Below are 15,869 nucleotides of genomic sequence, written 5' to 3'. Positions count from 1 at the left end.
AAACGAAACTTTGAAAAGTGAAATGACTTACCCAAAGTCCTATAGCCAATCATCAAAAGCCAAGAAATTTAAATTTATTCAGTACCTAGTTCATAACTATTACTTATTAATAGTTAAATATTAGTATTTGATGACTGTTAAAGAACTAAAAGCAAACTGTGAATCAAAGTTTGTATTGAGTTGGCCAAAAAGTTTGCTTAGTGTTTCCCACCTGATGGCTGTAGTAGTGCTCAGTTGTCTTTAACTTCATTCAAAATAATTGTTAGATTGTATTGTGACAGCTGGCATATCTGTATTTTTAAAAAATTTATCAAGATTGGTGAAGTTTTATGCAGCCATTTTAATACTGAAGATGGAAGAAGATATACAACATTTTTGATGCATTATGCCTTATTATTTCAAGAAAGGTAAAAATGCAACTGAAACACAAGAAAAAGATCTGTGCAGTGTATGGAGAAGGTGCTGTGACTGATTGAATGTGTCAAAAGTGGTTTTTGAAGTTTCTTGGAACTATTGACATTTTGGCCAAATCATTCTTGCTGAGGGGCTGTCTGATGCATTGGAAGATGTTTAGCAGCACCCCGGCCTCCACCCACTGGAAGCCAATAACAGGAGATGGCTGACAGATTCAAAATATCCAAATCAATCAAGTAATTGGTGAAAGTAAAAATGTCTTATTTTACAAAAAAACTAAATAGACTTTTTGACCAACTAATACAAGGCAACCTGTAGTAAACATCTTCCTAATCTACATAATAAAAAATACTCCATTTATTTAAAAAATAAAAAAGTTCATTTTTAAGGTTGCTGTAATCTATAAAGCATTTACTTCAGTGTGCCCCTGGAGGGCTGCGGCAAGGGAAGGCCCCAAGGTCCAAGCTGCAGAAGACTGCAGGGCAGCTGTATTCCACCAGGTCTCTGAGGGGGGGGTGCCCCGTATCTCACAGCCATGCCCATGTCTGCCAGGACAGCGCTATAGCGGAGTGAAAAAGGTTTCTAGTTTCACCCATTCAAAAAGTATTCAACATTTCAATTGGCTTAGAATGAAAAGGATAGATATACAATCGTGAATAAAATCTCCATGGCCCCCTGCCCTTCTGGAACTCTCACCCTACAAGGAGGGAAGAGACATGACAAATGTTCAAGGGCTAAAAATACAAAATCTAGGGTCCAATGAAAAGGAGGAGGAAAGAGAAGTGGTCAGGAGGAGAAGGGAAGGACTGGAGTAACGAATGCCCCGTGTTCTCGGTGGGCTCTAGGGAAGGCGTATCAGGAAGGGCTTTCCTTAAGCCATGGCAGAGCTAAGTCTTTAAAGGTGAGGAAGCATTAACCTGCAAAAAGGTGGATCTCATTAAGCAGAGCAGTCTGCACTTTCAAGGAGATGGCATTTGAAACCAGCCTGACAGGTAGAGGGCGTTAGACCCAGATGAAGATCAGGAAAGCGAGTGTAAGTGGATACGAGCTTATGAGCATGTAAAAGGAGTTGGAGCCAATGTGTTGATGACATGTAGTCTGACCTTCTGGATCCTGCTGGTGTGTGGTCTGCAGACCGGCAGTATCAGCAGTACCTGGGAGTCTCGTTAGAAATGCAGAATCTCTGGGTTCAGCCCAATCTACTAGGTGATACATATGCACCTTAAACTTCGAGAAGCGCTCCTCCAGAACACTGGCTCTCAAACTCGATTGAACACTGCAATCATCTAGAGTTTTTTAAAAGTTCTTTTGATGCTGGTTTCACCTCAAGAAATTTTAAATAAACTGGTATCGGATATGGCCAGGACTCTGGGAATTGTTAAGTCTCCCCAGATAATACTAATGTGCACCCAAGTGTGAGGACCAGTGGAGATTGGCAAGCAAAGCTTTCCAGTGGAGAGCAGTGAGCGTTAAGCCTGAAGAGTTCTTTGAGCTGAACTGCAAGAGAACTTTTTCAAGCTCTAAGCATGATGGGCTCATAACCACTGGCATGTGGACCTACAAGGAAAGGTTGGTTATAACTCACACGTACTCCCTGCGTGCAGACGTGATGTGGAAAGGACAGCATTCCTCTGTGAAATATAAACTGTCATAAAAATCCATTGAAGAGCTGCTTTTCTATATTTCAAGGTGTTTCTTAGAATTGAAAAAGAATTATAGTGAAATGACTAAAAGGAATGATTAACCTTTTGATTTGGTTTCTATTACTTTTGTGTTTGAAAGGCCTGCAAAACCCAAAGACAGATTCCTAAATGCAAATATTTCTTCCTGGAATCTGTTACCTAAACCCAGAAAGGGAAGGTGACTCATTCTTTTTCTGAAATGTCATCTTGATGGATCCTGCCCTCTCACACCTTTCCATCAGATATCACTTTTATCACAGTTTATACAGTGTCAATATTTTATAACAGGCACTTGGCCAGGGCTCCAGTGCTTGTTCGTGCAACTCGGTACAAACTTTTTTACCCAGTGAATGACCTTCATTCACTGAGCACCCTGTACAGTTGGGGCCACCATACTTTGATTGCGTGACTGAGAACAGGAGAGATTTTTATAAGGAGGACTGACTCCCAACTTTTTTTAAACCACTACCCAAATCATACCTAAATATAAATGCGGATAATAGCATTTTTTAAGATCATAGAAACATATCCACTCTTTCTAGAAAGATAATGGTCATTTGCGTCGGGTGGTAAGAGAAAGACCTTGCTTATTGCAAGATTAACCTTGGAAGTTAGATTGGGTTTTGGAAGAGACCAAGTAAAATAAAATAAGTTTGAATGGGTTGCCCATCTACAGACATTTACTAAAAGTTACCAAACTGTATATTTACAGTAGGTGAATTGTATGGTATATAAATTATATCAATTGAGCTGTAAAAAGCAGTGGTCGGGGGTGTTGATTAGAAAAAGTTGCTGAGGATGTTCCCTAAGGAAACAGCCCAAGAGTGCAGAACTAGGTAACATTATAGGACCATCTAAGAAGCCTGGTGCCTGGAAGATTAGGAATAATGTAAAAAGAGAAGTGAGAAAACCCTGATCTTCTTACTCCAACTTGCACACCTTCTGGGCTGTGTCCTGCCCAAATGAGTCACTTTCCTTCCCTGGAGCCTCTGCAGAGTCATGGGAGGGGGCAGGTGTTGAAATCACCCCAGAAGGAATTGATACTTCGGTGTTCTTGGCTCCAAGCATTAGTGACCTGGGGCACAGAGGTCAGTAGCACTTTTAATACAGAAAAGGGAGCCAGAACCACAGTAGAGCAGACTGAGGAAGTGCTGAATTAACATGTTTACATAGCCAAGGTGTCCTGGGTGAGCCATCTAAAGGGAAAGAAACTCCCAGGGTAAGTAAACAACATCAAGGTCACTGGGAGCACTGTTGGGCCCTAACAGAAACAATCTGTAGGTTCTCCCAGACCCAAAAGAGCAGTCTGCCGCTCGCATGTCCGTGAACAGGCTTGTTCCCAGAGTTCTTGCCTTTCTCTCAGCCTTTCTGTAGGGGCTGTGTCTTGTTCTCAGGCTGGCATTCAAGTTTGTGGCCTTCCACACTGAACGAGGAGGAAGGACATGTAGGAATAGTACTGTTTTATGGAGAAGTTCATACCAAGAACAATACATACCACACAGAAGTATGAAAGCCTTTGCCAAAGAATGATTTTTTTTTTTTACATACTAAGACTGGCTAGAAAACAGATATTTTATGCAAGTATTATCCAGCAAGGCAAGACATTCTTAGAGAAGCCTCAACTTAAAAAAAAATTTAAGGTATTCCATCATGACTGACATGGGGCAGGAAAAGGGAAATATTTCTCCCAATGGTTGACAGTAGTCTTTCATGTTATTTTGCACATGGAAAAGCAATTTCATAGTCAGGAAGTAGCGACACTGTCCTCCCTTGTTGGAGGGTGAGAGACACAAAACCTGGTCATGACTGAGCTCCTCTGTCCAGCCTCTGCATCTCTGGCCCTTGGTGCCCATGAACCTCATTCCCCTGATGTTTTGCTGTTGGAAATCAGAGAGCTCCTCTGTCAGCCTCACGTCACAGGTAAGACAGAGGCCCCAGGAGCTTTTCACAGTACCTGCGTGAGTGGCCTGAGCATCAGAAACAGATCTAGAAAATGGTCTTTCTTACTCAGTCTCTAAAACCACAAATAGAGTAAACAAGTAACATTGTCAGAGGTTAGAAGGAGGTCAGAAGGTCAGAAGATCACTGAGAGAGGTCATTGCTTTCAACAAACTTTGCAGCACACTTCAAGGCCTTGTTCTCTGAGGCAGTGAGCCATAGCCTGAGTCAAACAACCGTTCTAAACTGCCCCGTTAGGAAGCAAAGGGCCCCCATTCTAATCTGAGGCTTTTCTGTTGAATGACAAGAGAGGCTTAGGCAAGGTATCTTTGAAAGAAAAGAAAACAAGATAAACTCACTACCTACTTATCCGTCTTTCCACAGGATCATGTGTTTTTACTGCCAGTATTGAGAAATTCGTGGAAGACACATCAGCAGGAAGTAAAAATTCACGGAGAAGGGTGCGTGTGTTTGCCACTTCCACACATTAATGGCATGATTTTTTTCCACAAAAAGAAAACAGAGGAGAAAAAGAAAACCACCTACATTTTAATTTAGCATGAGCCAATTTACTGAGCATGGAAATCCACCTTCATTCCCGGACTGGCAGGTGTGCAATTAGCAATGCAGTGTATATACAAGAAGCCATGCCATTACAGTGTATCTCCAATACTTTGGTGTCATTCACAAAAGGAAGAAATTCCTGCCTCCAGAGGAGACTGAAGGAGATGGACTGATGAGATCACAAAGAAACACTAAAATTACTAAATCCACAACAGCTCGCCTTATTTTTCTTGGACCCAAACTGTCAGGGTATAAACACTATTTGTTTCTTTTTTAAAACATCTATAGTTTTGCTGTAAATAATAACACTGTATAAATTCTAACAGAAAAAAAAATAGAATAAATGTTGATAAGGCACTGCCTCTTAGAACACAGAATATTGCAAATGCATTTAACATAATAGAGGTCTCAAGTGACTTTGCCCTAGCAGAGGACAGAGGCTGGGGGGGTGGGGGTGGTTCTTCACTGATTCTTGTATATTAGCAATTATAATGTTTGTATATGCAAAACTGCTAGCTTGATTTTAAAAAAAAAAGCAAATCTTTAAAATCTGCTGCAAATTTAAATGATTCCCCAAGTGAGGAATTCTGTAGCTCTGTGAAAAAAAATTTTTCTTCAGAATACTAATATTTTGATGCATGTGTATCACCTTATTTTGATGAAACCTTTTCCAATTTTGCAAACACTACAGCATATACTGCAACACAGAAGATTTTATCTGTACACACAAAGCCCTTCATCTAATATTTGTTGCTATTGCCAATTTTCCAATGAAATGACCTAAAAATGAAAAAAAAAAAACCAACCCTATACAGTAGTTGCTTTAGGGGGAGGGGGGAGCTCTCTGTTAGTGCTTCAAAGGGGGTAACGCTTGCGCTTTAGAGGTGGATGGTGCTCATGAGAGGCCCCGGTCGGGGGTGTGTCAAGGAGACTGAACAGAAACCCTTAGCTAGTAGAATGGCAGCACGCTGTACAATTATTACTGTATCGTGTACGGGCTCTAAGGTGTAGTCACCTGTCAGTAAGCCAGTCGTTTGTAACCATTCTAGCGGTGTCATATTAGGTTAATAAGGCTGCTGTGTTTTAAAGGGCATTTTTAGTTGGGTTTTGGTGAAACTCTTTACTTTGTGGATTATATTCATATAAAATCAGCATTCATTGACACATCGCTCTAATGACATATGTATGAAAAACCATACACTGGATGACCTAGTCAATTATTTAAGCATAAAATAAATTGTGTTAAACTCTTCACCGAGCTGTGCTCTTCAGTGTCCTTGTGTTCTCTGGCAAAAGGTGATTGCCTGTCTGCTTGTCATTCTGGCCGCCCTGACCCCCTCCCCAGACCTGTCCGTGCCTCTACCTCCGTGCCCCCTGAAGAGACCGCCCCTAACCTTCGGTCCCGCCCTGCACACTCCCAACCGCCATACATTCTGGGCATCTCGTGGAGGAGCCATGAAGAGTAACTGACCATTGATCTTCGCTCACGTCTGGGCTGGGCTACATCCCCGCCAAAAAAAAATGGGGAATTGGACGACAGGGAGGGGCCGGCACGTCCAGAAGTTGTACACGGGCATCTCCACTTGCCACTGCTTTTAGCCCTTACGCAATTGTGTTTTTAACTGACATTGAATATAAGTTGGGTGATTTCACATGGTAAGCCACATTTCTAGCTTCTCTCGAAAAGTAAGAGTTGGCAACAACCTGCTGGGCCGTGTTGCCCTCTGCAGCCCGCGCGTGGTCTCCAGGCACTGGTCGGTCTCGCCTCTTGTATCTGGGTGCCCTGACTAGCCTGGTGGGCACTGAAGTTTGTGATCAGACACTAGGCGATCAGTTCAACGGAGGCAGAGGCCGAGGCTCTTTTAATATTTGTCCTAGCCGAAAGCCTGGCAGAGGGCAGTGGTGACAGTGGCACTTACCGTCATTGCTAAAATTGGAATGACACCCTATGCCAGACCCCTCTAAGTGCCCTGTATTTATTAAGTCACTTAGTCCTCATGACTGCTTTATGGTGGTAGGTACTGTCGGTGGTGGTGACAGTCCCCACATAAACAGTCAACAGGTGCTTAGGTCCACTCAGCAATATGTGTTGCCTGTTCAAGATCACTGCCAAACGGAACGAGTTATCCCAGGAGGGATTCAATGTCAGTACAGAACATAGGTATGGACAACGACTCTGCATAAAGAAGCCAGCTGGACCGCATCAGTGTGGTGTCCCAAATAAATGGATGCGCCCCACCCCGTGCACCCAGATCATCCTACGACTCCTCCCCCAACCCTGCCCCACCCAACCCCACCAAAAGGTTTTTAAAAACACCCAAAAAGCCTCTCTGTAAGACCAGGATGAGAGTCCAGGTGTCCCAAATTCCCATATAAGGCTTATGAATTTTTCGCTCAAAGTCCTTGACAAAAATGTGTTTATCTTGAACTAGAAAGTCAATGAAGTGTACTTGTCTGGGTACTAAATGTTATGTGTATGTACCTGAAATTTTGATTTTAGGGATATACTAAAGGACAAGCAAAAATTCATAAATTTAATCAGAGAAGTAGCCAAAATAGGATGATCAGGATTTTATTTGCATATGTGTGTATATGTACACAGGTGTTTGCATGGATTGAACTGGAGGCATACATTATATATTCCTAATGCAGTCTTTGACCTCCCGGCTTCTCAAATGTATTTAAGCTCTTCCTTGATTGACATCACTATGAAAAATAAACTGTGATGATAGATTCCTGACATTTACTGTTTTTCAACTTTATATTCCTATCAAATTCCTGACTTTGTTAAATTAAAATATACTATCACTATTAAATTGCTAAGTTACAACAATATACTGCACAGAGTTGTTCCACCATTTCTAAGAGGGTTCTCCATTGAACGAGTAAGCAGTCAGCTCCCTTCCTCTGTTGATCAATATGGCCATGACATCCTGATGTTCCAACAAGTTCCTTTGGTATCTTCCTGGGCTCCCTCCAGACTGATATATAAACAAAAAAGCTGCTTGCTTGCCTTAATGAGCATCAGGTCACAACAGGGATATGCAAGAAGCCCAGAAATGAAAGTCACAGGAGTGATAATTCATCCCTTGACTCTGAAGAAGCCACTGATCTAAAAACTAACTTCTGTCTGAGTGAGTCTTAGTGTTCTTGATTCTGGCATCCTAAAAGGTATGTGATTTCCTAATCACCTGGCACTGCTTCTCTTTCATGAATTTATGATCAAATAGTCCAGAAATAAAACATTTCTAACATTACTGCTTGAGCCAAACTTAACAGGAGCCCTTTTAGTAAAAGACGAAAGACGGTGGCATAATTTACATGGTTACCTAGCTAACCATGCACCAATACTAAATAAATATATATGTAAATAAATAACAGAATGAACTCTGACCAACATCCTTAGTAGTAGGCCCTATGCAGGGGTGTCCAGCATTTTGGCATCTCTGGGCCACACTGGAGGAAGAGATGCCTTGGGCCACACATTAAATACATAAACACTAACAAAAGATGAGCAAAAAAAAAGGGTTTTCAGTAAATTTACAATTTTGTGTCAGGTCGCATTTATAACCATCCTGAGCCGCCTGTGGCCTGCAGGCCATGGGTTGGACTGCCTGCTAATTAAATACAGATCATTCAAAGCATAACAAAATGCAATTTACCATTATATCTGCCACGCTCACTGACTGATAGCTGTGAGTAATCTGTACAGCTAGGCAATCCTGCAGTGGAGAAATTGTGTTCTTTATTCCTTGGTGCTTTCTGAGCTAAGGAATAAACACCCCAAGGGTTGCATTTCCAACAGCACATTCTGAGACTCCTGACCAATTTCAAAGGTGTTCCAGTGCAGAGATGGACTTGCTGAGAGTATTATAAAGGGGTTTCAAAGAAACACTAGGCCGTGGGAGGTACCCCAGAAGCAAGAACTGTCAGGACTTTCCCCCCAGGGCCACCTTAAAATGTCCCATGGATAACCCAGAGAAATAGGTGGTCTCCCTGCCTAGTTTCCCCAAATATCCTCAACTGCCACTTCTCTTCTGCAATCTAACTCAAGCAATGGCCAGTTCTGAGAACTGGGAAGGAGTGGTGCACCGTGCCAAGCTCAGGAGTTCCAGCCCATGACGCACGCGCACCACCAGGTCCTCGTGCTAAAGTGCACAGTGCCTGAGGGCGGGGACTGTGTTTCCTCGTCTGCTGCATCCACAGCACCGGGAGTACTGGCTGACATTTTGCACGTAGTTGCTCAGTAAGTGCCTGTTCAGTACGTGAGTGAATGACTCAAATACCAGAGGGCAAGGAACAGTAAATGGGAAACGTGACTCTGCACCTCGTGGGCAGTTTTCTGTACAGGCTCAAGCACGTTGAAAATCAAAGGAAAGCACAGCTTTTGCTTCTAATAACTTCATTCACTGAGGACTAACCTTGTGTCTCTATCCTCCACTAGCCCTTTCCAGCCACACCATCCCCTCATTAGCCACAAAGTCTAAAATAACTGGGTCTGGATATCCAAAACCGTGCAGGCAAACAGCACACCAGTCATGCTGCCGAGGGTGGCATCTTTCCCATGGCCGTGGCTGTCATCCGCACCATCCTCACTGTCCGTCAGGCCACTGAGAAACCAGGCAAGTGTGTGGAGAACTCGTGAATCCTAATCTGTATGCAAAAGTTAGATTAGTCTCCTCTCCTTCAGACATGATATCCAAATCTTTAAAAACTGCCTTAAAAATTCCACTTCAGTGTTACACAGCGTTTGTGGGATTGGTAAAACACCAGAAGGTACAGAAATTATATCCTAGAAATCCTTGGGCCATGTCCAGCTTGCAGAGATGTTTTGTTTGTACAAGACAGAGTTTGAAAAAAGATGGCCAACATTTCTCTTTAAGAAGGAGCTTTGAGATGAAAAACAAGCTTTGAGTTCTCTTTAAAAATCTAAAGAAGTGACAATGTTGTTTTAAAATTCCTTATAACAACCACTTCGAATAAAGCCGCCCCTGCCATATTTGAACAAGCGTGCATTTTACTGTTCACCTCCATCCATCCTTTTGCCTGTTGCCTCTAAAACCCAATCCACTCTACTCATTTCTATCCCGTCTCTGTTAGATATGATTGGAGGAAGGGGAAGAAACAAAATGATGAAATCGTGTTTAAATCCTTTCTTGTTATGACAAGCCAAACAACCACCTCATTTTCATCCTGTTTCAGTGCCAAACGAAAGATGGAAGAAGTGAATGAGAAGATGGATGGTGTGGTCTTCCAAACCCAAATATCCATCCATCCATCCATTCATCCATCCATCCATCTCATTTGACACGTATCAGTGCCTGCCACTTTTCAGATGCTCTCCTGGGTACAGGATACATTCGTTTCTTGCCCACTTCCCTTCAAAATGAGAACACCGAAAGCCCAGTGAGGAGTCCCGATCTAAAGCTTCCAGGAAAGGAAACTGCTGCTGCACACATCAAACTATAGGAGGTCCCCGAGAGCCAGCTCCGCCGCTGCTGAGTGGAGCCACTGTAGTTTCACAATTCAGGAGCGAGTCCTGACAAAAACATCAGTGTTGGTAGAAAACTTTTAATATGTTTCAAAGGTATCTAAACAACTCTGTAAGAAAACACACGCCCATCGTGCTTCCAAAAATTCCTGAGCTAGATGAAACCAGTTGAAACTTTGAACTCATGCTCAGTGTCCTTTACTTACGTCAAGGCCCTCATAATTCTGACCTCTCCACAAAGCCTTCCCTGCTCGCGCCAACCCGCATGGCAACTCATAAAAACTAGATGAGTGTCCCATGATTCAGCTCTCAGGTCTATGTCCCAGAGGGTTTCTCTGGACAGATAGTTCTTCAAAAATGAGGACTGTGCTTTTCCACAGTTCCAAGAGCAGAGCTGGGTGCACAGAGGCTATCAGAAACATGCCTGATCATTTACTTGTTCTCAATGGGCTAGGTTTTACCAGGTCCAGCTCAGCAGCAAGACACAGAGTTGGCTCAGCCCAGGGGCACACCCCACCCCTGGACAGCAGTGCTTGGGCGAAGAGCAGAGCCAGAGCCTGGCTTGCTGACACAGCCATCAAGTCCCTAGCCTTGGGGAAAGCCTAAAGCAAGTAAATAAATGCTCTCTAAGGAAGAAGCCTGTGAAACCTTAACCCATTCAAGGCAGATAGACAGACAGTCATATAGATAAGTGCTTACACGGATAGATGGATACAGTGGGGACAGCTGTAGCATGGTCAGCTTTAGAGTAACTCATGCTTCTGGTATGATAAAACTTCAAATTCTCAAGTTCCATAGGCCAAAGCAGTCACAATCTCAAATGTCTGTGTGGACTAGGGAGCTCGTCTAAATTCAGCAAATGGGTTGTGGTAGACTGCATAAATTATTGGCTGCCTCTCCCTGGTGGCAGATTACACTTCCCTTCCCTGTGGCCCTCCTCTGAGCTCTGCCACTTGCTTTGGCCGAGGGGCTGTAAGAGCAAGGGCACTTTCCTTCCTGCTCCCTCTTCGCCTGCTTCCACAGCACAGACTGCTCCATGCAGACTGCTCCCAGGCCTGGTGCTGAAGGGAAGGTGATGCGGAGAGCAGCCACAGCTGACCCACGGTGGACATGCAATGTGAGCAAGAAATAAAGCTTTCCAGCAAACCACCGTGCTTTTCCAGTCATTTGTTACTGTAGCCTAACCCACGAGTGATACTCAAGTCATGTAGAAGACATTAAGGGGTAGCAGGTATTGGGTCAGCACGTTCCTTTTCTAAAGAGTCTGACTTGTGGGAATACAAGCCCAGCTCTGCCTGATTTTCCTGGTTTTTAAATGTTGGTAACTAACGTGATTTTTCTTCTTCAATATTGTGTGAGTCAAACCAAACATGCCTGTGGGCCACCGGTCTTCAACCTCTGGCCCTCGGCATCTGCAGATGAACACGTACCAGGGGCATGCTATTCATGTGTACTGATGTGTGATTCGTGGTTACAGGCCATCAAGCCAATAACTGAATTCCGAGTCGGCCCAACGGCCTGCCTAACACCTCCACCTCGGTGCATCTCACTTGCCGTCTGTGTCCGTTACAAATGCTGAAACTCGTCCAGGCTCAGAAGAGCTCGCTCGGCTTTTACCTTGTGTCCGACAGCATTTTAGGGAAGGGGTGGTCTTCCCTGGTGCGTTTGGACCTGATGTGGCCCCTGCCGACCCCTAACACCGCACCGTGTGCTCTTACCGTTCTCTCTCGCCGCACTCCAGGCCAGTGATAGAGGGCAGCCCACACGCGCGTCTTACCCTGGGAAATTTGGGCTGCCTGTCTGCAAAGGGGTATTGTTTTAAACCCTGTAAACCAGCTAGGTTACTAAGCATATTTTTTAGTTCTGTTGACTTTAAAAAACACACACACACAGTAAGGCTTCCTTGAGAAGGAGAGGGCACAGAGATTTTCAATCCAGTGCAGGTCCCTTATCTGGTCACAGGCGTGTGCTCTCCACAGCACAGTTACAACTTCCTTTCTGCTCCTCTTCACCTGGTTCCCATCTCATTTGAACTCACCCTGTGCCAAGGAAAGTCTTCATCTCAAGCTCCAAGTGTCACTGTCTCAGGCCCTGCCTGCACACCACTCTAAAGCAGCCCGACTTCCTCTGATCCAGTTATTCTGTCCTATAACCATAATGATTCCATTTATACCATTTATCGTCATGATATACCTGTTTGTTTATTTGTACAACACAGTAGATTCTCTCCTCCTTACTCACTGCTATATCCAAAACATCTAGCACAAGGCCGGATACCGGTAGATACAAAATATATTTGATGAATAGGCGTATTCATCACACATTTGTTGAATAAATAATTAAGGGGTAAGAGGAAAGCACAAACAAAGTATGGAATACGCATCTGAACACTGTGAATATCAAGGAAAAACAGCGATATCTTCAGTGATTCATTGTCAAGAATCAAAAAGACGTCAGTTTGCCTGCACGCCTTGTTGTGCTTCCCACCCCCAGCGAAGACTTGCGCAGAAGAGCGTTGTAACTCAGCTCCTCCTCCACAGCGTTTTAGAAAAGCTGCGTCACCGTCGGGTATCACTGAGGTGTTTTTCCACCCTGTGCAGAAGACATGGGATGGGAAGGCTCTCAGAGTTATCTGGTGTGTGTCGTGGCATCAGATCTTCAAATAACTCTTTGAATCACTCAAACACAACACCGCCCCTGCTAACCTGGTACTACAAATATGAGCCATCTTTCTGGATGAAACAAAAATCTTGTCAATGGAAGGATAACAGAAAAGAGCAGCTCAGACAGCCAGAGTGCATCCATTGTGTGACGACCACAGTGCTCTCTCCTCTGGCAGGGCCAGCCAGCAGCTGGAATCGAAATCAAGAAGCAGACGCTACAGCACCTGGTGCAGGGCATTAAAGAGCAGTAGGGACTGTGGAAAACTTGAGAGCACACACGCCCCAACTAAAACTGCAGTAGTCGGTTAATTCTAACAAAATATTAGAAATGCAGGTGCTGAATTTTCCTCTTTGGTTATTTTTCTAGAGCACTGAAATCTGGATGAGGGGATGGAAGTGGGGTATGAGTGTATATGAGTATGAGTATACATCAAATCCAAATCAAATGCTATTTTTTTTAGTTTATACAATATTCAAGTCACTGTCTTGATAGATAGATGCATATCTAAGATGGGTATCGATTTATCAAAAATAAAAAGGAATAAGAGCTTGGACTCATAGACTAGACTCCAAAAGCTTTAATCTCATCAGTAAACCAAGATATGTCGAGATATATTCTTAAATAAATAGAACATACAACAATCTGGGGTAGTACATATTAAATACAAAAATGTGTAGAAAGCAAAAGACAGCCCTGACACAAGGAGAGGCTACATTTATTGGCTTCTAATTATTAGGATTGTTTAGAGAATTATTGCATCGTTGTCACTATGATCTCAGGTCACTCTTGAAACTAGAGAAGTCTAGGAGAGAGTTTTGCTCATCCTGGGCACTCAGTAAACACTAGATACATGAGTAGGGATTTGAGAAATGAGTAGGATTTTAATGGGGGAAAAAAGGCCTAACCAAAAAAAAAAACAAAACAAAATGAGGCTAGAAAGACAAAGGCATCCGGGAAGCATGAGCAAAGTTTGTTTTGGTCAGCACCTGAGAAGAAAGAGGAGGAGGCCAGGATGGAAAGAGAAATTCCCCGTGGAGAGCCACTCCTCCAGACTTCACGTGGATCCCAATAAGCACTGGAGGACCATGTGCTATGGCCTGGTCCTTGATTGCACGAGTGCCTGCCCGGCCAAGAGTGAGGCCAGTTTTCAAAAGCAGCCCCGCACTTCAGACGTTGAGGACATGGAGAAGAGTTTATGTGCCCATGTGCTTTTACACAGTGTACGTCACGCTGTACTAGTTACGTGACCTGGAAAATGCGGGTGATGGTTTTTATCAAGCGCAAATGATGGAAATGAGCTCATCCACATAAAGCACTCCAAAAAGCGTCTGGCCCAGAATAAAGTGCTCCATGCGCGTTACCTGTGTGTTTCTGCATTGTGCTGGTGTATGATAATGAAAGGTAAAACAGAGGAGAAGGCTTTGCTTGGCCTCTGTAGTTGGTGAGAAGTGGTGTAGGTAGGAGGCCTGTGACAATCCTTCATGCTCTAGGATGCTACCTGCTGCTGCTCCAGAGGCCAGGGGACAGCCACGCAGGGGCTCTGTAGTCCAGCCCCGCCCCATTACCCTCCAAGTGTCCCCCTCTCCCACCCTTGCCTCTGGACTAATGGTCCTCCATTCCCGGCCCAGGGACAAAGAAGTGAGCATCCTGCTAGACAAGTCCCCTCTGTCACCATGCTGCCCAGCGCTCTCCGGGGTTAGTCACAACTTCTTTTCTAACGCAGGAAGGTACCCTCTTGACACAACAGTCTCTAATCTCATTCTTTTTTCTCCAAAGAAGAAAAAGGAAGTATTTTTTGTTGTTGTTCAGAGGTAGAAATGTGTGTGTGTGTCTGGGGTCGGAGTAGAAGTAGTGTCGTGGGAAACTTGTATCCAGAACCTTTTCTTAGGAGTTGGGCCCGATAGTACACCAACAGATTAAAAGAACAAGATTTTGAGTCTTGAACAATTTATCTGCCTCTTCATCATCCAAAATTATATGAAATAGCAGAGCTTGCCAGTTAGAAATGAGAATGAATTCCCTGCAAAAATCAAACAGGATATTAAAATGGGACACTGCCTCTTCCGTGCACAGCTGTGTAGGTGCCCAAACCAGGAGCACCCTGAGTTACAGGCATGGGAAACCCTGCCACACTAAAGATCCATGATCACAGGCAGCAAAGTCAGGGCCACGGTCGGGACTGGCGATGGTCATTCTCATGAGGACACTGGGAGGCTTTTGAAAGCAATACGCTGGAGGCAGAGGTGAGTTTGGCAACCGGGTCCCTTGTGCTGTGGCAGGAACGCAGCATGACTGATAGTAACAGAAGGAAGGGGTATAGGAGGGGCAGGGGTCAAAGACATTTTCTGTCTTTAAATGCACCCTACTGTAATTGTTCTGAAAACATTTTATCCTAAAGATACAGGTTTCAAATTGTTTATGGAGAAATTTTGTTTTTTAAAAAATAGGCCTGCCCTGGCCAGGTGGCTCAGTTGGTTGGAATGTGGTCCCTTACACCAACAGGTCGCGTGTTTGACTCCCAGTCAGGGCACATACCTAGGTTGCAGGTTTGACCCCTGGTCGAGCGCACATGGGAGAAAACTGGTCGATGTTGCACACACGCTCTCTCTCTCTCAAACCAATAAACACATCCTCAGGTGAGGATTAAAAGAATTAAATAAGAGGTCTTTTTATTTTCGCAAGATGAAACTGAAAATGTCTAACTACCTGTTCCCTAAAGAGGGGGAAGAAAAGAAATTTGCTTTTGTCTTAGAAATCCATGAGGCTTAAGGTACATTATTAAGTACATTTTCTTAACTTCTAAAAATGAGCTCTGTGGGCTGATATTAAATCAGAGGTATGCTTATTGTGTATAGTATAGAAAAGAAAAAAGTAATTTTAAGTACATTTGCATCCTTTCATTTGTCTAAAATCCTAAACGTCCTGTTGTCATGGAAACACATTCCCTGAGCATCATATGTTAGGCATGTTTGCATTCTCTGTAAAGAGATTTCCAGTATTTGTCACTCTAGCCAAACCCCTATAGAAGAAAGCTGATTATTTAGAATTCAGATAAAATAGAAGCACCTGGCCTATTTAATCCACTACCTTGGACTGAAATGGAGCTGAAAGGCAGT

The 15,869-nt window shown here is 43.7% G+C and overlaps 1 protein-coding gene across 5 annotated transcripts in view; it reads left to right on the top strand.

Moving 5' to 3' along the window:
* Window positions 1–5,852, top strand: part of ANK3 (ankyrin 3) — a 326,106-nt gene extending 320,254 nt beyond the window's left edge. For all 5 annotated transcript variants that reach the window (XM_053663869.1, XM_053663868.1, XM_053663866.1 and 2 more), the window contains one exon: window positions 4,419–5,852. The gene's annotated coding sequence lies outside the window, so the exon portion shown is untranslated. The remainder of the gene's footprint in view (window positions 1–4,418) is intronic.
* The last annotated feature ends 10,017 nt before the right edge of the window (window positions 5,853–15,869 follow it).

The sequence above is a fragment of the Artibeus jamaicensis genome, unplaced genomic scaffold (genome assembly GCF_021234435.1).
Source record: "Artibeus jamaicensis isolate MK-2021 breed Jamaican fruit bat unplaced genomic scaffold, CSHL_Jam_final contig_332, whole genome shotgun sequence".
NCBI classification, from domain to species: domain Eukaryota; kingdom Metazoa; phylum Chordata; class Mammalia; order Chiroptera; family Phyllostomidae; genus Artibeus; species Artibeus jamaicensis.
Note: the sequence above shows the minus strand (reverse complement) of the source record. Positions and strands in the feature narration are given on the sequence as shown.